The 24432-nt window shown below is 39.4% G+C and overlaps 2 protein-coding genes across 12 annotated transcripts in view; one reads left to right on the top strand and one right to left on the bottom strand.

Moving 5' to 3' along the window:
- The window catches only part of Glut1 (Glucose transporter 1), a 317829-nt gene that overhangs the window by 191487 nt on the left and 101910 nt on the right, over positions 1-24432 (top strand). The window lies entirely within an intron of this gene.
- The window catches only part of Hipk (Homeodomain interacting protein kinase), a 479478-nt gene continuing 459204 nt past the window's right edge, over positions 4159-24432 (bottom strand). The window contains exon 11 of the transcript XR_010517744.1: positions 4159-4217. The gene's annotated coding sequence lies outside the window, so the exon portion shown is untranslated. The remainder of the gene's footprint in view (positions 4218-24432) is intronic.

Below are 24432 nucleotides of genomic sequence, written 5' to 3'. Positions count from 1 at the left end.
CTGGGAGTGGGAGTGGGATTGTTACAATTCCGGAATGGGAAAATGCGGCAATGCTTTCATGTTGGTCTATTTGAAGTTAAGTGGATTTAGGGTTTTGCAGTAAATCGGAATCTTTTCAGTTGGATCGAATTACAATGAAGCAGTAATCATGGACAATATTCAAGCGTGTGAATGGGTGTGTTTTAGAGAATGTGTATGTGAATAACAAGTTGAATCATTTCCCGTCCAATTATCAACGAAAAGCCCAACTTCCCCTTCTTTTTGCAACCACATCAGTGTGGCAGCCGGAAAACATTCCAACCGATTGTTTGCGAACGTCAAATTCTGCATGTTGTTGTTTTCCTTCCCTTCTCCACCGTCTTCCGCTGGCAGACGAAGGTTGTTTGGCAAACAATCTCCCTTCCCTTCCAGTGCAATGTGTTCAAGTGTTCTGCCAAAGCAGGAACTTCCCACCTCGCAACCGAACCGCTCCGATCCGGCCACACCGTAAGTAAGTTGGCGCACACACTGACTGTCACCCGACCAACCCCCGGGGAAAGCGAGAAAACTTTTGCGTTTTTCCTCATTCTTTCTAATTTTTGCTGGGGTCTCTTATCATGTACTAAACACACTTTTATAGGCTGTTTGTTCCCCGTTTCTTTCCTCCGAAACTTTGTTCTTTCCGTTTTTTTTTTGTGTTTTTCGTGCGTTAATGTCTTTTCTACTGGAGCCGAATGCTTCTTTCCCCTTACATTCGTATTTTGGACCAGTAGAATGTTGCTTCCTTTTTCAGGCTCAGACCATTACAATTTATGACTAGGCGACCAAGTGTTTCGCTTGTTTATCAGAATTTATATCAATTAGAAACGATGGTCGGTTTAGTTGAGAGTAAGAATTACGCTCCTAAAACCTGGCGGAGGAAAACCATATTTTTGCATGATGGCAGTGATTAAATCGTTGAAATCCCATTCGGTTTGATTATATTTTCAGTTCGTTTTTAGCACGTTGCTTGTTGTTGATCTGTAGGATAGTACATAATTGCTTTAAGGGTGCTTTTTTATCGCTGTACGAAATGAAGTTGAGTTGAAAAAGGAGCTATCTATTTGATCGATGGAGAAAGTTTGGCTGAGATTTATAATTGGCTGGAGGAATGAATGAATAGCCATTTGACAATCCTTTTAAATCTTTGAAAATACTCTGGAAATGCAGTGAATCTTAACAAAGACCGACCACTGTTACAGTTGAGCATAAAAGATCTGCTCTACGAAACAATAATTGCAATCCGTTTAATTGTTCCAACAACTTCGAAATACCGTAATACGATCAATTTTTAAACCGAGAATGAGAGAAAAATCCTCCTTTTCATACATTTATATCTCATAAATAACGATAAATCAACCTCCCGTAAAATCTCCCAGCGGTAATTGTGATATCATCTTGCCTCCCAGCCAGTGCAGCCATTGCAGTCGGCCACTTGCAACAACGAACGAGAATTGCGCCGTTGTCATGGTGCTACGCTCTGGCTGAATCGCGCCACCACACCGCCAGCCGGCCGACCGCGGTGAAAAACTATTCCATTATACTTTTCCTCAATTGGATAATTCCATTGTATTCAGTCCATTATCCTTGGGCAAACATCCAGCGCGCAGGAATCGTGCGGTGGTTCGTATTTTATGTTCCCGTTGGAAGCGAGTTCTGGTTCAGACTTCAGGCAGATCACAAAAGAATCTCCTCCCCGGAGCGGGCGGGAGGGGGAGTTGGAACACGCTTTCTTATCCAACTACACGGCCATTGAATCTAACTCATATTTGGGTTCCATTTACTCAAATTCTCAAAAACGTAGGTCACTCATAGACTGAGTAAATGTTACTAACATTTGAGTGACGGCTACTCAGATTTGAGTAAAAATTTACTCAGTCTATGAGTGACCTACGTTTTTGCCAATTTGTGTAAACGGAACTAAAATATGAGTAAGACTCAACTGCCGTGCAGCGCCATTACATGTTTGCTGCTGCCGGGGAGGAATAAGATGCTTCATATTTCTTTAATGGGGTAATAATAATTCGCTTTAGTTGTCTGAACGATCCGGACCGAAGCTCCCAAGAAACTTCATGATGGAGTTTTGCATTTCCGGATAATTATCCAATGTTCGGTGCTCAGAGCGAACGACTTTGGAACGAGTGTGCTTTAATTGATTTGTTGTGTAGTTTAGGGAGAACAATGGATGTTGTTTGTCGATTTACTATTATCGTGTTTTTCGTATTTCGTATCTGCTTCTTGCTATACAAATGGATATTTGACGGCTAATTTTCGACAAACTAAGAACCTACCCCTTTACCTTTATGTGATTTGTGATTTACCTTTGCCTTTATACTTACCTTACCAATCAGGCTAAGGCCATGTTGTCTTCTGCTGTCCGAAGAAGTCGTCTCCACTCTACTTGATCCATGGCCACACTTTGCCAGCCTCGTACACTGAACGAAAACCTCCGCCAAATATTGTATGATTATTGATTCGATGGAGCCCTATAACACTAATCATTCGATATTCGGATGATTATCTTTTGCTCTTTCTTACACCTGATACCATGTTTTTCATATGCGTGACATCCTGATTTTGGAATACTAGAATAAAATTTTAAAATGTTCGCTATCTGAAAACCAAATGAAAATTCATCAGTTATATTAATGAAAATACGCATAAAACTGAACGAAATTTACCTCAAAATTTACATAATTCATATGATGTTGAATTTTTTCCCAGCTAAAATGATTACTGAATGGTAGAAACATTTATAAAGAAGCTTTATTTTCCTTAAACAATAAACAATTACACTTAAGAACAATATTGCTCAATATGCTTAAGTCCTACGGGTTCATGTTGGAATTTGAACCGACCCGAATGGTTCCCGAGTCCTTGGCATGCACCATGTTGTAGGTGAGCTGCATAATGGTTTATGGTTGCACCAGGGTCAGGTGATGCAAGCGTGTTGTCTCGGAGTTGTCCTCGTGCCCACGGGATACCTGTGCCAGAGAATACTGTTCCTTGTTGGCACGAATCCACTATTTGTTACGCTGCCGTTTCAGCACTCGTTGTAGTTCGTTCTCCACCTGCTGGATCTGTTCCACATTGACGTCCATCAGGATATTGATTGGCAAGGTCGGTATATGTCTTCCTGTTGTTTCGTGCTCTGAGAAAATAAAATAAATTAATGTGGGAAGCCGCATCGCTGGTGCTTTTCAAACTTTTGTAACTTTTCCTGGTATTTTAAGTGAAAACACTTTCTTTTTTGATCGTTCTGTATGGGAATAAATGAAGGCTATAGATCTTTTATAATAACGCGTTGCAAATTTGTTTATTACTTACCTGTTTGGATATAATCGAGGATATAATCAGGTAATACACAAATTAAAGAAAGTTGTCAACAATATGTCTGACTAGCATGAGGACTAACAACATTTAACTTTGTAGTTCTACTTCTTATCACACACCCTCACGAAAAATGAATGATTTTCGTTATAGGGTGTTTTGATCTATTTATCTGTTGCGTTTGAGATGAAGTTCTCTGGCTATGGTGTGCATACAAATATCTATCATGAAGGCATATATCAAAACCAATATCATCTGCAAGCAGGATGATTCGCATTTTATATAAGTAATCTGTGTCGGTTGCTTCTGTTGTCATTCGAAAACGAACCGATAGCATTACAGAGCACTTTGAATGACGAGTCATTTGATATTCGGCATGTATTTTTGTTCAGTGTAGCGTGCGAAGGGTCCGCAGGTCGTCTTCTCTTTTTTTGTTCCTGATGCGCACCTCTTCTTCTTGTTCCTGTTGGGTCGCTTTCGAGAACCATTTTCACTTATAGTCGCTATATTCATAGTCTAGCGGATAGAATCTCGGGAGCCAATTGAGCTGTCAAATAGCGGAACCAATCGAACAAATCACGACCAACAACAGGAAAGAGCACATCAGCTATTTCGAACAAAACTTCGGAAACCGTTTTCTCGTGATTCAAGGCTCGCCTACGCAAACTAACACTATCTTTGGGTTGAGGAAAGATTCCCCTATCCGATGATGCCGGTAATTTCCGTCGAGGAAAGAATAATCGACGTTTGGTTTATAAAAGTTGATAGGACCTTTTCAATTGTTGGTCTACAATATATTGAATTGGTTCCGCTTTTTTATAGATCGAAATTCTATCCGCCAGACTATGAATATAGCGACTATATTTTCACTGGGTCGTCGTCCGTAGTCGCTCAATTTTTGCAATGGACGAGTGCACCGATGAATTTGAGTTCACTCACTCGAGAAAAAGAAATTTTATTCGACCGGAGCGTCCTCCGGAGTCCAAAGTAGGCACGATTCCCTGCCATAATGCGTCTTTGAATTTCTCTACTGGTATCATTTACGGCGGTCACCAGTGAGCCCAAATACACGAGCTCATCGAACACCTCGATTTCGTCACCGTCAATCTGAACTCGGTGTGGGAGGCTAACATTGCCTTCTCTAGAACCTCTTCCTCTCATGTATTTCGTCTTCGATGCGTTGATGGTAAGTTCAATCCGCCTAGCTTCAGCATTCAGTCTGATGTACGTTTCCACCTCGTTTCCACGTCTCAAAGTTCCGTGCCATGATGTCGATGTCATCGGCGAAGCCAAGAAGCTGGATGGACTTCCTGAAGATCGTGCCACTTGTGTCTACACCAGCTCTTCTGATCACACCTTCTATCGCGATTCAAAGAAACTTGAGAGTGTCGCCTTGAACAATCGTGTCAGTTTATCCGGAAATCCGTACTCGTGCATAATCTGCCATAGCTGATCTCGATCGATTGTGTCGTATGCAGATTTGAAATCGATGAACAAATGATGTGTGGGCACGTTGTATTCGCGGCATTTCTGCAGAACCTGCCGAATCGCGAAAATTTGGTCCGTAGTAGCGCGGGCACCCATGAGTCCCGTCTGGTATTGCCCCACGAACTCTCTTGCAAATGGTGACAGGCGGCGGCATAGAATTTGGGAGAGTACTTTGTTGGCGGCACTCAGCAGTGTGATCGCGCGGTAGTTGCAGCAATCCAACTTGTCTCCCTTTTTGTAGATTGGGCATACGACACCTTCCATCCACTCCTCCGGTAATATCTCCTCCTCCCAAATCTACCCAGGGCAGCGCTCTAGTCACTGTATTTTAATAGCTCACTTGGTAGTTGCTCTACATCAGTTGCTTTGTTTTTCTTCAGCTGACCGATTTCCTTCTCAACTTCTTGAAGATCAGCGGCCGGTAGCCTGTCGCCTTCTGCACGTGCTCCAAGGTCTGTTGCCGTGGCACCTTCGTTTTCTGCTGCTTCACCGTTGAGATTCTCGTCATAGTACTGCTTCCACCTCTCAATCACCTCACACTCGTTCGTGAGAAGTTTTACCATCCAAGTCCTTGCACATATCGGCTTGCGGCACGTAGCCTTTGCGCGAACTATTTAGCTTCTCATAGAGCTTCCGTGTGTCGTGTACGCGGTACAGATTTTCCATCACCTCACGATCTCGGTCTTCCTTCTGACGCTTCTTCCTTCGGAAAACCGAGTTTTGTCTGTATCGCTCTACATTCTTCTGCATTGTTCTCCCCTACTAACAGTGCCGCTTCAGCAGTACTACCTATGGCGGAACGGATATCCCTCCATCCATCTTCAAGAGGAGCTGCGCCAAGCTGCTCTTCCGTGGGTAGTGCAACTTCCAGCTGCTGCGCGTAGTCCTGGGTAACTCCGGCGTCCCGTAGTTGCTCAATGTTGGGTCGCGGCGTTCGACTTCGACGAGTGTTATGCACCGTCGAGAGTTTTGAGCGCATGTATACTGCAACTAGGTAGTGGTCCGAATCTTTGTTCGCTCTGCGGTACGTGCGGACGTTGATAATGTCGGAGAAGTATTTCCCGTCGATTAGAACGTGATCGATGTGGTTTTCTGTGTGTTGGTCAGGTGATATCCAGGTGGCTTTGTGGATATCCTTGCGGGGGAAAAAGGTACTTCGAACTACCATACCCCGAGAGGCTGCAAAGTTCACGCATCGTTGGCTGTTGTCGTTCGATGCGGCATGCAGGCTGTTTGGCCGGTCTGTAGCTTGCCTCCCGTTCTCCCGCCTGTTTCAAGCTCGTTGATGGTGCCACAGCTCTGCTGAAATGACCTGGCAACGCTGCTGGTAAGTTTTTGTTAGCTTGATATTCGTAACTACGATATCACAGCATGTAATATCATCCACAGTTGCTTGCTTGCTGATATTTGTCTACGAATAACAAGCATGATCTTAGGCATTGGTGAGATTTGATTTTTTGATATTTTCCCAACACTGCTAAGGAGAATACCAAGGAAGATCTCTGTAGAATTCCAAAGTAACCTTGAATAGGATTCAACCGAAATTTTAATGAAACTGTAAAGCAGTGTTGAGGTTAATTCCTTACAAATCCTGCGAAAATTTAATAGAGATGGAGGGCTATACCATAATAATTCAGTGTAGAACTCTAAGGTGATTCAAAACAGAAATTTATGGATATTTTAAGGATAATTTCAAGGTGATTCTGGGAGATAAGAAATCAACAATTACATGGGATTTTTTTGAAGAATTAATAGTGGTATGTTAAGGAAGATTACCATTAATACCTTATAGCTAATTATCAATGGAATTCCAACAGAGTTCAAACAAATTTCTAAGAGAAATCCTAGGAATTTGTGAGGAGAACTTTGTGGCCTCCCTTAGGTCAGTTGGTAAAGACGCAGCTAAAAGTAACAAACACCGACTTTGAAATCCGTCCCAACTTATCAAAGTATTTAAAAGAGTAATCATCTTCAACGAGGATTACAAACTCGCCAAAACAAAACAAAAACTATCCACGAAACTTTGATCCAACTAAAAATTAATCCACATTTTTCATGCGTACACATAGCGAAAGTAACGAACCAACTCACAGTCACTCTAACCGTTCAACTCCGCATAGAAAAGATTAAATTCCCATCGTGACCCACTTGGGTTGGCCCGTCCGTCCATCCGTCCGTCGTGGGAACAACCATCTCGTGATGATCATCTTCTTGGCATGAGTTAGTTTACGCTTCACATTGTGTACGAAAAGTTAAACCAACCGACTGTTAAGCCACGCCATGCCAAATTGCCAAGTGTATGCCAGCAACTCAGCAGAGGAGAACCTTCATTAAACTTGAAGCAAACAAAGTCCTCCCGCTTCATGGGTTCCGAAGGGTCTATAGCTGCTGCTACTGCTGCACACGACTCAAAAACAGCCAAGCTTTCTCCCCGACCCCAGACAGCCAGCACCAACGCAGCAAAAAAAAAAGGAAAATCCGTTACAAGAAATTTGCATGTCTAGCATATTGTAGTAGCATGGTCGTTCCAAAAACTAGAAGAAGTGTAGTTTCTTGTTCCAGTTCTTGTTGCACGCTTACATCGACCGCACACATCAGAAGCACACCCACCCGCTCGTTTTCTCGTACACATTGTTTGAAGGGACGAAACGCTTGAACTTTGCTTCGATTGGGATTCTTCATGCCAAGCTGGAAAGCTCCATCACAATCAATGTCTCGGTCACCCAGTCAGTCGGGTAGCTTCGGTTTGCTCTTTGACCTAAACATTCTGAAATGCTGCAGTTGCTCTAACGAATAATGTAAAATTCCAATCGAATGCCATGCACCTCCATTTTCGATGATTACTTTTATGGAAATGTATAGTGTTCGATTTAATGCATATGATACAAAGTTGTTCGGCAAATGTGTTTTCCATTTTTTTTTTTAAATATATAAAACTCTATACAGTTTCCTTAGTTTGCAGCCCTTTGCATGAGACTCTTATCGTTGTCGTTCCACCAGGTAGTGCTAGCGTGTGGATATTTTCCCTCTTCCATATAATGTATGCAATCTTGCTTCTCCGCTTGTTTCTCTAAATATTTGTACATAAAATTATTACTTAAATAAACGAATCATTTGTACAGGCGTGCAGCAACAGCTCAGCACGCGAACCGGGCCAGGACAGAGCAAAAATAAATACGATCCTCCTGTGTAACGGTACGACTATCACATGACAAACGACGTTGTTGATACCTACATCCCATAGGTCCTTTTAACGACTTAAAAAAAATAAAATTGTACACTCAAACAGCCAAAGAAAAAAGAAATACAAAACTGAAATGAAATGCAAAGAGATGCGGAAGATCTACCAACCTACTTCATACACTATACACCTTTGAAAGAGGATAATAATGTCAACGAATGTGGAAGTGTTTGATGTTTCCCAGTGCCATCGCGTGGGCACCGTAGTCGGTGCGAATATCGTGCCTCTCCAAGCAAACACGGTGGTAGCTGCGAAAGAAACATACAACATACAGTGTATGGTACAAATAAACAGTCCGTTTGCCACAGTCGACCGGATGGAATGGTTTGAGAAGGTATTCATTACTCGGAAAACAGGTAAATGTAACATTTGATAAAGGTATTTGTATTAGGGTGGTTCACAATATGGATTTTGCTCCACCCTGCTCAATCGATTCTAAATCAGATCCTGGTAATTCTTTTAAAATTGGAGCTTATTTTGCTGCGACCTCATACTGCAATGGTTTTTTGAAGTTTATTCATCGTGAGGATCATTAGTTATAAATTCATTAGGAAGATGATATTCTTCTGACAAGCTCCATCAACTGCTCAGCAGGCAACATTGGTGTACTTATAAAGAGCGATAGAGAGAGAGAAGGATTAGTAATTTCCATTTAATTCCACTACCTTATTTAATCATCCTTGACAGATAGGCGTTTAATCGTCTACAATGTGCAGACTTCTTCAGTGTATTGTACTAACAGTTGAGTATTAGCACAAGACACTGAAGAAGTCTGCACATTTTAGACGATTAAATGCGTATCTGTCAATAAGGTGGTGGAATTAAATGGAAATTACTAATCCTTCTATCTCTCTTTATACAGGTATTCCACTAAGACGCCCACACTCATCAGGATTGGTGTATTTGCCGATAAGAATTGAACAAAAAATCCAGGCTACTATGTATTAGTGCAAGATGCAGTGTTGCCCTGAAAGCAGCTTATTGATAATATCAGAAACTTATCGGCTTCCAAATTAATCAATAACGGATTATCTTGCTGTTCAATCAAAAAGTGGTCAAAGTCGTCTAGATAGCTTACCCCCGTAAATCATTATGGAAAAATGTTCATCGTGCTGGGAACAAAATTCCACTTTTCCCACCGTAATTCCCATAGATTATTGGATTGGATTAGTATTAGATGGCAACCAAATGAGCTCAAATTTTTGGAAGAATGATCAGGACCTGATTAAGAATCGATCAAGTGGGGTGGATGAAAATCGATATTTTGAACCACCCTAATATGGTTATGATTCAAAGCAACAAAAAGGTGACGTCATTTTGAAAGCTTGAAGGTTGAAGAGAAAATAAAGCAAATGAAACTCTATTTTTAGCATTAGGAAGACGTTCTGCGGTTATTATTATTCCTTTCGACATTTAATTCATGTTAAAGGGATGTCCATTTCCACAATCAGTGAGTCGATTGTCATAATCTGATGATGACATTATTGCAAATTTATCGGCAAAAACGAATTTGAAGTTGCTAGGGACATCACCTCGACCAGTGGCTATATAGAACTTTATTGTCCGGGAAGCTGCCCATAATCCATGTTCACGTACGTTTCGTCGTCCATGAGGATGCATCCTTCGTACTTTGTAAGAACCTCATCGCATCGAGCGTTTTGCGCGGGGTGCATTTTGGGCTGTTTTACCCTAAATAAAAACAACGCGCTCAAGAAGGTTCGCATTCTAGCTTCTACTGGGTCCATATCACCCATGGTAACTGTTTTGTTGTTGTTGGATATAAGTTATCATTATTAGATTGACTCTAATCGCATTAAAACAATCAGCTAAATTAGTTAATATAAAGCCAAAAAATACCAGTGGGTGGACGGCAACAGCAACACGCTCTTCCACGCAAATCCACGCTTGGGTGATTTGTGTATTTTTAATAATCCTGGTAGATGATCCCTTGAGCTTATAAGATTCATAAAATTGCGTAATTCGTTTTAGCCAAAACAAATCGAAATGAATTTCATAGATTTACCTTATGAAAATAATGTTGACAATTGTCCAACAATTCACAATTGATACATAATGCGGACTGACTAGAATCGAACCATGGACTACCATTATGAGACCAATGGTTTGACCACTCGTTTATAAGCTCAAATCAAATGGAAAATGCTAAAGGCGCTACCTTGTGTAAGACGATAATCTTTCTTAAGTCGCCCAAAGAAAATTCCTACGAGCAGCAAGCGTGTTTTCCGAAATCGAAAACACTCGGCTGCGGTGTTTGCCGATGTCAGAAACACTCGGCTTTGGTGCTTAAAATTATGCACGGGCACCGGTACCGGTGCCTTGTTTGCTGCTTTTGGTGTTTTCTATCGAGCACGGGTACGGAGCGTAAAACTCAATGCTCTTGGTGGTGTGTTTGTAGGCAAAACTGCCACCCGTGCAAAAGGTTTCGGCGTTTTTACCATGGCTTATGGAGACTCCGTACACAACTATAGGAGCATTTCCCTTAAGTGGACCCTAGACGATTGCTTCTATTGACAATAATCGTATTGTCAATACATTCTATATTGACGTCAATACATCGAGATTGACAATATTTCTGAATTCACATCATCAATATTATTGTCAATATTTCCCCTTCGCGTCAATATATTGATACGTGTGGGGTTTGCTTTACAACTTCTTTTAAACAAAAAGAATCGTGACGAACTTTTCAGCACTTCTTCTTCGTAATAATTCCTTTATTTAACTTCGGTCTCTGTTCCGCAATCAAACGCCAATCAAGGTGACTACATATAGGTGTTCTAATGTGTCAAATTCATGATTCAGTCATGTTGGATTTTTGTCTGGGACAGCGACCGAGTTTGTTTACAATTCGCTCTAAAACCGCACACGAACCAAAACCAATATTAAAACGAACGCATTTAGCTCCTTAACACTCCGAACACGATGCCTCCGGTAAAATGTGCAACGGTGATTGGCAATGTATGAAATATCATTGCTCAGGAGTTTATCCATAGATTATTTAATCTATTGATACCGAATAAAACTTTAAAGTATGCAGTTTCAAATGGCGTTAATAGATTTGAAATTCGCCAATAGCTGGCTGAGCTATGATTTTTCAAACATTTTAACTTTGCCGTTACACATTTTACCGGCATCGTGTTCGGAGTGTTAAACCGTGCAACATGATTCTTATTACGTAACTACTCATATTTACTGTCATGCCCGTATTTTTTTATAGTAAAGTATAGGAGCGGAGCAACTGGCAAGCGTCTAGAATGACCTTCCAAAATAAGCTTCTTTTGGAATCTTTTCAGTGGCGCCGCGTCCACATGTGCAACCTGTGCACGACACAGGTGTGAATAATTAAAAAAAAATCGTTTAGATTTTAATAGATTTTATGGCCACATTATAGCTGTTGGTGTGGTCCTCCTCATTGTTCTTCATCAGCAGTTCTTTCGGTCGATGCGTCGTCGACTTTGCAAACAACCGTTTAGTGCTGAGTGTGTGAGTGCTGACCACGTTCTGCATCCATTGCTGCAATGGAAGCGCTCTGACCCTCGTTGGCGTAACTGTCATATAATGAAACCACTGGAAGCGGCTCCAGTTCTGATGGAGGAGGCTTTTTGGATAGCGGAAGACAAAGTGTTTATTGTGTTGTACCTTTTGACTATAGTTTTAAGATGTATTGTATAGTGACCAAGAATCCTTGGCTCTGTAAAGTTAATTCGTTTGAGCCTTATCAAATAAATCAATAAAAAAAAATTATAGCTGTAATTCTTTACTCCAGACCACAAGTGACCATGAATACACTAATTTATAGTGTTGCTTAATTGAATCTTTGACCTTGGTTTGCTTCAAAAAGGATTAAATTCAGTTCGGATGGTCTGCCTAATCCCTAATGCATTGATTTCTAAGCATGTCGATAACACAACCATGACAAAACTCGTTAAATAGTGCACCTAAAAGCGAGCTTTTTTTGGGTGGATGGTGCCAAGTTTGTGAGCAACACGGAAACAGAAGTTTGGTACGCTTTGGACGTGTAACATACTTGCAGACCGGTATGAATGTGTGAGTTTAAATTAGAAGAACATTTGTGATGTATGGGTGCCTAAAGTGTGCATTTCTCACTGTGCACTTGGACATATGTTTGCAGGCAAAGAGAGTAATGGAGAAAGAGAGCGCAAAAGCTCGCTCTTTCTCTCTTGTCAGTTGTAAATCTCTCAATCAAAACTCTCCGATGGTTGCGCCGGTTGAGGAGAGCTTCCATGGTCCATTATGATAGTATTGTTCTGATGAATAAAGAGTTGATTAATTCAAGTTTGCTACCCAGGGGACTTCATGAATTTTCTCTAGATATTGACACTGTTTTGTATCAAAAAATTTTTTCGGAAGTGTTTGACGGATATTCTTTATTACGCTTCAGTCGAAAAATAACTCTTCGACTTCCTTGTTAACGAGAATTAGTAAAGTTTTGCCATTCCTCCTACTTCGGTTAACGCGAAAAGGGCCACACAAGTTTTGTTTACACAAGATGATGGGTCCTTCAAATTTTACGGTAGTGATTAATATAGTAATAGAGAATATGTCCTTCGCATTCATGGAGCATTGAAAAAAAAAAACAATAACTAATATGTGGTGGTAAACTATAACGAACAAAGTTTGGTGCACAGGTAAACAAATGAGGCACGCGACGCCTCTGAATCTTTATAAGAAGCTTCTACTATAATCTTTAATATAATCTTCTTAAGAAGTTTATTTAAGAAGCTTATTTTTGTAGCTGATTTTAGAAGCTTATTCTAGAAGCTTATTTGAAAGCTTATTTTAGAAGCTTATTTTAGAAGCTTATTTTAGAAGGTTATTTTAGAAGCTTATTTTAGAAGCTTACTTTAGAAGGTTATTTTAGAAGGTTATTTTAGAAGCTAGCCCATCGCTCCGCTAACTAAAAAAACACGGCAGGACTGTAAATCTGACTTCCCGCAAAACAAATTTCTAACATTCATAACATTGGATTTGTTTCAAACAACAAATGTAATGGCAATTTTTGCAATTGACTACAGCGTAGAAGCAAGTCTTTTCAGAATGCATATTTTTTGTATAAAACCTTCACGACCTCATAACTTCGCAGTAAAAGAGCATTTTTCCAAGGTTTATGGAGGATTTCATGGTTTTGTTATTGCAGAAACCATTTTCTCATTTCAAAATGGCATCTACATGCCTTCTTCATTTCAAAAATACCCATATTATAGGGTAGTTGACAACTTTTCGCAAACCGGAAGACGCCATTTTAGAATTCAAATGACATTGATCATCGATTTCCAACCTGTTCACGACTCCCCATTCCAAGAATATCCATATTGTTGGGTATTGGACAGTTTTTTATGAACCGGAAGTTGCCATCTTGGATTCCAAAATGACGTTTGACATCTATTTCTAGCTTCGATTCTTGTTGCCCGTATCTAAAAGGAATATGAAGCTATTTGTCAAATCGGAAGTCAACATATAAATCAGCGCCACATTGTGAGAGAATTCAGAACTTCTCAACATCCGGATGGCTTTGACCTCCTGAAAAATTTGCCAACGACAGTATCTTACTAGATGGTCAAGATCTCAAGAAACAACTTGTACAGGAAGCTAGCGCCGCGTAGTGAGAGAATTCAAAAAATAATCATACCTCATCCGGTAGACCTTGATTTTCTGGTCAACTTTGCCGAAACTTGCAACATTCTATTTGAGCAGGTTCTCAAGATACAGCATATAGATGTTGTCTTCCTAATCAACTTTGCTCAGGACAGCAACCTACTTAATGGCAACCATGGATGTCATTGTCCGCTAAACCTTTACGATGTGCTGAAGCTGGTTTTTGGCGTAGTCCTTTTCTCCGAAAACTTTTGAGATTCTTTGGCTCTTAAACCGCGTTATATAAAAAAATTGATGAAAGAATTAAAAAATAACCATCCATCATCCAGATTCGGCCATTGATGAGAGGTCTTCCAAGGCTGTTGAACGACATTTTTTTTCTGGATCGCTTCCTCGCCTTTAAAGACATCATTGTCTGGCAAAAAGTAGAAAGGTCTTTGCCTAGGGGCACGAACGGAAGCTTGACGTAGGACCGCTAATGGACGGAATAAATGTGAAGAGCATTTAGTTCTTTTAATTGATCAATTATCTATTATCTCAACTCTTTCCGTTTTTGAATTGTAGGCGTACCAAATTTGTAGTAATCTTTTTCAAAGAGAAAGTTGATTAAGAGAATCAATCAAAATCACTTGCCTCCTGCTTCCAAGTTTGTGTGGTCGTTGGAGGCTTGTGGTTCTGAATATGGACAAACAAGCACAGATAAATATTATTCCAACTCTTTACTGATGTAAGCTTGATGGCCCTGAAAAGGGCCGTTTTATTGAAGAGGACATCCATGGCCACTTACGATTGGCGTGTTTAGTTTAGGTGACAGCATCACGGATCCATTTCCCAGGAACACCTTCAGCACACCTCGTAGATCAGACCGGAGATACATCAGACACCGCCACGGCGAGCCAGACGACGGATGGTGGTTATCTCGAAGGATTTGCGATGACGATTGGCGTCTCCTTTACCACGACCAGTCAATTGTTGCTTGTTGGGTTATAGAAAAGTGGACTAACCACCTTCCTACTGCTGCTATTGCTGACCACGCCGTCCGAAGTGAAAATGAGCTAATACCAGACAGCAGCGCTGCTTTATATCTTTTTAGATTAGAGCAGAATGATGTGCAACCAAGTGGTATAAAAGCTAACAAGACTCCTCCCATTATGAGTAGTTTGGCGATGAGTGTGCAAAGTATTACGCAATTCCATCCTCCCTATTCACACGCGCCCGAGGATTGGAGGCGAATGCCACTTCGACTTGTTTCGTCTACTTACTACTCTCTGACGACTGTGCTGGGGAAGCAGCATATGCATGTAGGTAATGGGTGAATTTGTTAGTTAATTCGACGCTTTTGGACAATGCTGGACATTTACCAGTTTTTCAAAAGTTTCTTGTTGAAAATCAACATTCGATGCGTAGCCATATTTCTGATCGATTGGTGATAAAATTATTGAAATTGGACCAGGGGCAGCTGAGTTATTAACGTTCAAAATCTTTCTTAATTTGTTACATGTTCCATTTTCGGTTTTCATAAAGTGTACCCCCATATAGAAATCAAAGACGTAGTCCTACGCCAAAAGTAAAAGGGGTTGTTATTTTTTGGGGTGGCTTGCAGAATTTATGCAATGGAATGCTGTGAGAGAGCTTCAAGCTATTCCCAACAAACAATTTTAGCTGCAGATTAGCTTATACAGGCAAAAATTAGCTGTATAAGCCAATTTTTGGCTGTGTAAGCTAATCTGCAGCTAAAATTGTTAGTTGGGTTCCCTCTTGCCGCTTGTACTTCGGGCAATCTTTGACATGTAGAGTATTGCCACAATACTAAACATTTTGGAGTGGTACTGCATGGCCCTCCACACAGATCGTAACGCGGTGTATTTCAGTTGAAGTTAAGATTACCTAAACTTCTTTGAAGAATCTCAAACTACACTATAGTTGATTTGAACATTTCTAAAAATTCCTTCAAACATCTTCGGAGAGGCTTGCTGAGGTCCTTAACCTCTCTGATGTTCTCCCAAAATTCTCTGAGCCTTGAGCCTTTCTGATATTCCCTGGGCTACAATTAAGTTTCTTGACTTTAAATTTGGCTGAATTTATTTGAAGTCCACTGATCTTCTTTGAAATTCTAAACTCCGGAGAACTTTGAGATTTGGGCGTAATTGATTTTGTAAACAAACACGTCAATCGCCGATTGCATACGAATAAAAGCTCAATCTCGCAAACAAACTCTACCAAATGATAGAGGAATCATTCCTCTACCTGTTTGTGTTGTTAGTTTTTTTTTAAATGAGCTTTAATTCGCGAGAAATCGGTGTTTGATGTGTTTGTTTACAAAAGCAATTACGCCCTTAACTCGAAGTTCTCCAGAACTATCTAAAATTTACATGACTTCCATAGAGTGCACTGAATTTCTATGAAGCACCATGAACTTCTCAGATAAATTCTGAGATAATCAGAGAGCTAATTAAAATAAGAAGCTGTGAAGCTTTGGTGAACCACAGTACATAACATATGAGGATTTTCATACTAATTAACTGACTAAAAGATTACCCCTTCATGGTGTTGTTGTTGTGGTATAACTGGTATAGTAGGCCATCGATCTGTCAAAATACAATTTTCGTGATAGCGACACTGAGCGTTCATAAGGACCGATGTCGAAACGTAAACAACTGCTTATTTCGTGAATTTCTCGTGGTGTAATTGAGAACTACGCCGCTAGAGGCGCTTCACTTTTATGTTACTTATGACGGGCGCTACAATATATAGATCTTAGGTCCCACATAGAATATTTCGTGATCCTGGCAACAGTTGTTCAGGTGATCATGTCCATTCGGAGTGGTCATATTGTTTAATCTCTCATTACGCGGTGCTAGTATGCACATGAACTTTTTTTTTCTCCTCTACTACGACCAGTAATTTGATCTATTGTAGTGTATCCCGTGTCCTTAGTTTAGTGCATGTCGTATTACTCCATCACTATTTAGAAATGATGAAGTATTCGGTTTTGATACAGTTGTCATTCTCGCCTTCATCGCAAGGAATCGATTCTAATTGAAAGGTCCCGCTATTTATACCTTTCGGATTTGTAACACCCTCCAAAGGCGCGCCGCTTTGTCAGTCAAAATTGGATTCTTTAGCAACAAAATAAAAGCTATAACACCGATGATGACCATGCATCAGAACCCTAGTCTTAACCACTTCAAGATAGGGAACAAAGAATAGAAGATTAGGAATGACATAGGTGAAGACTAACTTATTCATTTTTTCCTTGTTTCAAGATCATCCTCGGTCCAGAAAACCTGAGGACTTTTCACTATCAACAAAGCATAACAAGTAACAAGGACTAAATAAGATGTGTTCCTTTGATTGCTGAAAAATCCTGTTCCCCTAGTTTGAAGTTGTAGTCAAGACTAGGAATCGGTGGTAGATTTTACATCCCGTAACGTATCACGAAAAGGTGATCTACCCACATTACGGGCACATGAACTACCGTAATATGTTATGTATGGAAAGCTTGTCCATATAAGAAGTTGCTGTGCAATGTGAGGACACGAAATGGAATAGGGATGACGTGTAGAGAGACTGGAAATCGGTTTCGGTCGCCATTTTAAAATCCAAGATGGCGATCATCGATTCAAGAAAAACTATCAAATTCCCTACAATATGGGTATTTTCGGAAAAGGAACGACGTATTTAGAGGCCGGAAATCGATTCAAGTCGCCATTTTGGAATCAAAGATGACGGCCATCGGTTCAATAAAAAGTGGAAAATACCACAAAATGGGTATTTTCGTAAAGGGAACGACATGTAGAGATCAGATATCGATGCCAGACGCCATTGAATTATGTAATTTACTGCAACCCAATTTGAAGATTCAATGATTGTAGTATGTTGGAAAATTGTTCACTGTTCTTTTAGTTAGTCAACTTGTGAACGTTAAAATTACATCACGAAATATTCTGTTGATGGATGTTAACGTTTGTTAAAAAAAAAACAAAGATAAGTGTTCTAGTTGTTGGTCCATTAGCCATTCCTGGTAACTTTGAGACTGCTAGCTCGAAGTCCCAGACTGGGACCTTAGTCATAGTGGTCGAAAAAAGCTTGTTAGGATGGTCTTTTCGCTTTTCGATCAACTTTTCCACGTTTTTTAATACAAAGTAATTGAAGTAGACCCTTGTTGTTGCAATTTGAGCAAAAATGTTCATTTGGCCGCAGTTGAAAATTTATATGGATTTTTCGAACGGTGTATAGTTGATTTGAAAATCTCTAAAGATTCCTTCAAACAACTCCGAAGAGGTTTTCTGAGGTCCTTAATCTCTCTGAAGTTCTCGCAAACTTCTCTGAGGTGTTTCTTGATTCTTTCTGATATTCTTTGGACTACAATAAAGTTTCTTAAGTTTAAATTTGGCTGAATTTATTTGAAGTCCACTGATCTTCTTTGAAATTCTAAGCGATCTAAAATTTACATGACTTCCGTGGAGTGCACTGAATTTCTATGAAGCACCATGAACTTCTCAGATAAATTCTGAGATAATCAGAGAGCTAATTAAAATAACAACTTCGAACAGGTTTGGTGAACCACAGATAGGTTCAGTGAACTTTGAAGATTTTAAAAGTGTTTAAGAAAGGATCTGCTCACTTCAGCGCTGTTAAGAAGACTTCAGATAGTGAGACTGCATCCATTATCCTAAAGTATGTCTCATTTTGCTCTTGTTATCACAGTGAATTTCGAAGTCAATACTTGGTATGTGTAGATCAAACAATCACTGGCTGGAGACCTGCATAAAGGCACTCTTAAGTTGTTATTTTACGATTGACCCTACACATTTCAGCTTATTTCAAGCCACTTCAAACACATTAAAGGTCCCCCCAAACTGGCACGTTTTTAACGCGGCGGCAGCGAATAATTCGCGGCGGAAAATTCGAAGCGCTCAAGCCAACGTGGCAAGTTGCCGGTTCGGGCGTTTTTGCAGCGTTTCTTTTGCGTTCGCTTTCGATTCGCTGTCTGCAGCGTTTTTTCCGCCGAAGAAACGCGGTTTTGTACCGAAAGTGATTTTCAGGTGATAAAAAAAATGGCAAAGATTCAGACATTGTAAATTTAATTTACTGCTCCCTGAAGTTTGATCAAGTTCTCAGACTATCATTAAAATTTCTACAATAATCCCATCTACAAAACTCCTTGAATTCCTCCGACATTCTCCAAATTCTAGCAGAGCTTCTATGTAGTTCCAAGAACTTCTACAAAATACCTTGTTTTACTCAGAATTCGCTCAATTTGTACAAAGATCGGTAAACTGCTATAAACTCACTGCCCTTCATATAAGCTTCCGGAGGAGAAATCTAATGTATTTGTGAGGATAGTTGACCACCCACAATTTGTACAATTGCATGTGCTATGCTAAATCTAAGGAATATGTCAGTTGAACTACATTTATTTATAAGGAACATTTAGAAACTGTATGTTGAATTCCAAGGAAAGGAGAAAATCCAAAGCGATTCTAGAAATAAACTCAGTTTTGAGAATAATTCGATTGAATCTTTTAGGAGTATGACAAATAAATTCAAAGGTGAGTTACGGAGAAGCATTTAGCCGAATTAAAAAAAAATTCCTGAGATAATTTATCTGAAATATCGGGAGAATACTAAGAGCGAACTTAATAGACTGTCCGAGAGTTCAAAATTCTTCGAAAAAAATCTAAAAAGATACCACCATGCTCAGAAATTATCTTAAACACCCAAGACTCCAGTATGATCATTCTTCTGGAATTATTTAACAGCTCAGCACGCCACAGGTATGAAGTTCTTCATATTTCCCTGAAGTTCTACGAAATTCCTTGATATTCTATGAACTTCCTTGAACTTTCACAAATTCTTCGGAAAATATGTTTTTCAATCTTCTGAAAAACTGAAGTTCTGTGATCTTCCCTTATGTTTTGCAAATTTCTCTGATGATCGATCAACATTTCTTAAGTTCTGTAAACCTCTTTGAAATTCTACAAAGTTTTTGATGATCTAAGAATTTTCCTGAAGTTTTTCAAATTTATCTGAAGTTATGCGATTTTCCCTGGTGTTCTGTTTATGAAATTTCCCGAATATCTGCATTTTTTCTGATGATATGCATTCCAGGGGAAGTTAACTTTTGTAATTTTTTCTAAAGATTGACAAACTTTCTTTAAAATTTCATGAACTTCCCTGATCACCAGTGGTGAGAAATCTGTAATATCTAACAAAACTGTAAACAAATATCACTGAAATGAAGCAAATTGCCAAAATACTTCGACGCATTTTTCACTGCTTGTAATGAAACTAACAAAAGCGCCTCTTCTTCATCCGACGACGAATCCATTGCTCACGATCGCTACGACACTACGAAAAAACTGCCGCTCCGGTGTGGATACCCACGCGAATTTCACTACCGTGGTAAACGCGATTTATTCGCTACCGCTGCCGCGGCGTAAAAAACGCGCCAGTTTAGGGGGACCTTAACACCTATCTAACTAGTGACATTCATTGGACAACGAATGAATTTATTTATCCGATAGTTACACAAAGTGGCAGAGACCATCCATCATGGTTCTGACGAGCCTATCATTCATGTTCAATCTACATAAAACACTCGACTGCTCATTCAGAAAATCCTAAATCGTACACCTTTTCCTCTCAAAACCCATAAAATCGGCTTAAAAGTCCAACCAACAAATAAACAGCGATTTGTGGTGAGAACAAATCCGAAACGGTGTTCCGTTCGCGTTCAATTTTACAATCTATAACCCAGCCCACAATCAACATCCGGATGCTGGCTAGACCAAAGGTATCCAACTACCTTCAGCTGAAATGCAGCTTACTACTATGGCAAACATTGGTTCCGTCCTGCCTTTGGAGTGCTACGGGATGCCCTGGATGCGAGCCGTGCCGTGTGCTCTTCCGAGTTGCAATGCTGCACAGAAATCGAGGTGTTAATGCAAAAGATCTGATAGGAAACTTTTCGGGTTTTGGAATTCCACCGAGGAGAGTCACACATCTCGTGTGTCGGTGTCGATGGGTTTGTGTGTATGTGTGTGTGCTGATGCTGGTAGCATCCGGATAAGAAATGGTTTTTCGGAGGGCTTGCTATGTTTTTTTTTTCTCGTTTTCCTTAATGGGCTAACGGGGGGCCAACAGCAGCAGCGTGAGGCGAAAAAAGATATGGCGCCAGCAGTAGCAAAAGCAGCCATAGTCGGAGCTCGTAAATATTGAATTCCTTCGAGCGATTTTCTGCGGTTCTGCGTCCGGTTTTTTTATGATACTGTGGTTTAAGCTGGTAATTAATTCTGCAGATGAAATCTTTACGATGGCTGATTGCAGTGCTGCTCTGGAAGGTGCAGTATGTTTCCAGTAGTTGGTTTATTTTGGAAAAGGGGAGTGATTAATGCGATTAAATTCTCTAAATCATAAAATCCACAAATTACAGCCTTGCAATAAACCTAAATGTCTGAACATTAAATTCGAACATTTTGGGTATTGTATTATCAGGAAAATAGTTATTGCACTTAATTGGTTAGGTTTGTGAGTTACTCTTGAATTTCACCTTCCTCAATTTACGTCCGTGGAAAATATTGCAAAATTATATATTTTGAGTAAAATGTCAACCGTAAGACGGGGTATCTTTGATAATGCGGGTAACTTTGATAGTAGAATATAATGATTTTATTTACTCTCTGGCTTTTTTTTTCGAATTAGAAACATTGGTTCCATATTGTAGCTTATGACATTTCCCTTGATATCGCATATAACTTTTATATAGTTTGTGTTACATGTTTGCCAAACATATTGAAAAACAATTTTCTTGATTATTAATTATTTTGTTGGACATTTGTTCTAAAGTCTCAACATTCGAAATTCTATGTACCTCGGTAGTACTGTACCAAGAATACAACTTCAAAATCATCATCAGAACTTTGTTCTGAATCCTTTGAAGTGCTTTTTTCCTGGTAGTGCAACAACTAGACCATATTAACACAGCGTAAAGCATGGCCGGTCTAAAAACTTGTTTTAATATTAGAAGTTTATTCGTCAGGGAAAGTTTGGATTTCCTGTTTATAGGAGGATAGAAACATGTTACATTTGGCTTGAATGCCCTCAATGTGATTTTTAAAAGTTAATTTTTGGTCAAGTACTAATCCAAGATATTTCACTTGGTTTGACCAGGAAATTTTGAACTCCGGAAGCTCTAGGCGTATGTGGAAATATTATAAGTTTAGTTTCGGAAGCGTTGGGAGAAATTTTCCATTTTTGTAAATAAGAAGAGAAAATATCTAAACTTTTCTGAAGTCTGCTGCAAATAACACGAAGACTTCTTACTTTAGCGGAGATGCCTGTGTCATCAGCGAACAAAGATTTGTGGCAACCCTGAGGTAAATCAGGGAGGTCCGAAGTGAAAATGTTATACAATATAGGCCCAAGAATGCTACCCTGAGGAACTCCTGCTCTAACAGGTAGTCGTTCAGATTTGGAATTTTGATAATCTACCTTGCACAGTTCTGTCAGTTAAATAATTATGAACTAATTTCATAATATAAAGTGGAAAATTAAACTTTTTCAATTTAGCAATCAAACCTTCATGCCAAACACCGTCGAATGCTTTTTCTATGTCTAGAAGAGCAACTCCAGATGAGAAGCCTTCAGATTTGTTTGAACGAATTAAATTGGTAACTCTTAAGAGTTGATGAGTAGTTGAATGCCCATGGCGAAATCCAAACTGCTCGTCTGCAAAAGTTGAGTTCGTATTGATGTGAAGCATCATTCTATTTAAAATTATCTTTTCAAAAAGTTTCCTATTGAAGAAAGCAAACTTATCGGACGGTAGCTAGAAGCTTCAGCTGGATTTTTATCCGGCTTCAAAATTGAAACAACTTTTGCATTTTTCCATTTATCAGGAAAGTATGCCAAATGGAAACATCTGTTAAATAATTTTACCAAGAAAGCCAAAATACTCTCTGGGAGTTTTTTTGTGAGGATATAGAAAATTCCATCATCACCTAGAGCTTTCATATTATGAAACTTTTTAGTAATAGACCTTACTTCTTCCAAATCAGTCCCCCAGGAATCATCAAAAATATTTTCCCAAGAGAAAATATTCAGATAATCCCGAGCAACCTGATTTTCAATAGGACTAGTAAGACCCAAACTGAAATTATGGGAACTCTCGAATTGCTTGGCAAGTTTCTGAGCTTTTTCCAAATTTGTGATCAAAATTTTACCACCTTCTTTAAGCGCTAGAATAGTCTTTTGAGGTTTTTTCAAAATTTTTGTGAGTTTCCAAAAGGGTTTGGAACTCGGGTCTAATTTAGAAACATTATTTTCAAAAGTTTTGTTCCTCAGGGCAGAGAATCGCTTTTTAATTTGTTTTTGCAACTCCCGCCAGATAACTATCATGGCAGGATCGCGTGTTCTTTGATATTGTCTCCTACGGACATTTTTAAAACGGAGCAAGAGCTGAAGATCGTCGTCTATTATAATTGAATCGAATGCGAGGTTAAAGCATTTTTGTACTGAGACAGCTCTTGCTTCAACTATATAAGTAGTCAGGGATGAAAGAGCATAAATAACGTTGTCTTTGGTTTGCAAAGAAATGTTTGGATCGAAGTTATGTTCCATAAATGTTCGATACTGCTCGCAATCAGCTCTATGGTAATTGAAAGTAGAGCTGTTGGGATTACAAATTATTTCTTGGGATATTTCAAAAGTTACTGGAAGGTGCTCAGAACCGAAGTCAGCATGGGTCACCAATTGGCTACAAAGTTGACATGAATCAGTTAAGACCAAATCAATAGTTGAGGGATTTCTTGCAGAAGAAAAGCATGTTGGGCTGTTTGGATTTTCAATAGTGTAATAACCTGCAGAACAATCATCAAACAGAATATTACCGTTGGAATTGCTTTGAGCATTATTCCATGAGCGGTGTTTTGCATTAAAATTACCAACAATGAAGAATTTAGACCTATGCCGGGTAAGTTTCTGAGGGTCACCCTTGAGAAAATTCTTTTGCTGGCCTACGCATTGAAATGGCAAATAGGCAGCTATAAACGTAAGTTGTCCAAATTTTGTTTCAACAGAAACTCCCAAAGTTTCAAAAACTTTGGTTTCAAATGAAGAAAGAATTTTATGTTTGATTCGTCTATGAACAATGATGGCCACGCCATCACAGGGTCCATCAAGACGATCATTTCCATAAATAAAATAATTTCCGCCCCTCTTAACGTTATGGCCAGGTTTAAGGAACGTTTCAGTTATAACGCCAATATGCACGTTATGAACTCTCAACAAGTTAAATAGCTTGTCTTCATTATCTCTAAGAGATCGAGCATTCCAATTTAAAATATTTAATGCTTTAAAATCCATTACTGAATTTTAAAGTCATGACAATATTGTTTGCAAATTTTACTCCAGTTTGAATAGCATCAAACATGGAGTTTAATTTTAGCATATCAGTAATCATGTCAATTAATGATTTCTGCAAAAATTCCATTTTAGGGGCAGTAATGCTTCCTAAAAAGAATTTGTACCTCGCTGACCGTTGTTAACAGCAGAGGAATTTATACCTGGTCGGAAACGTGGAGCGTTTCCTACCTATCGCTACCTGCGAGATTGTAGGATCGCTTTGCGAGTCTTACATTCCCAAAAATAGGATTTGTGGTTTTCACCACAATTTGAACATTTAAATTTCTTAGGATCTTCCTTCACAGGACAGT

This window comes from Ochlerotatus camptorhynchus, unplaced genomic scaffold, assembly GCF_037179485.1.
Source record: "Ochlerotatus camptorhynchus isolate MF236.1 unplaced genomic scaffold, CSIRO-AGI_Acam_v1.1 ptg000213l, whole genome shotgun sequence".
Lineage (NCBI taxonomy): Eukaryota > Metazoa > Arthropoda > Insecta > Diptera > Culicidae > Ochlerotatus > Ochlerotatus camptorhynchus.
The sequence above is the reverse complement of the archived record's forward strand: the minus strand, read 5'-3'. Positions and strand labels throughout refer to the sequence as shown.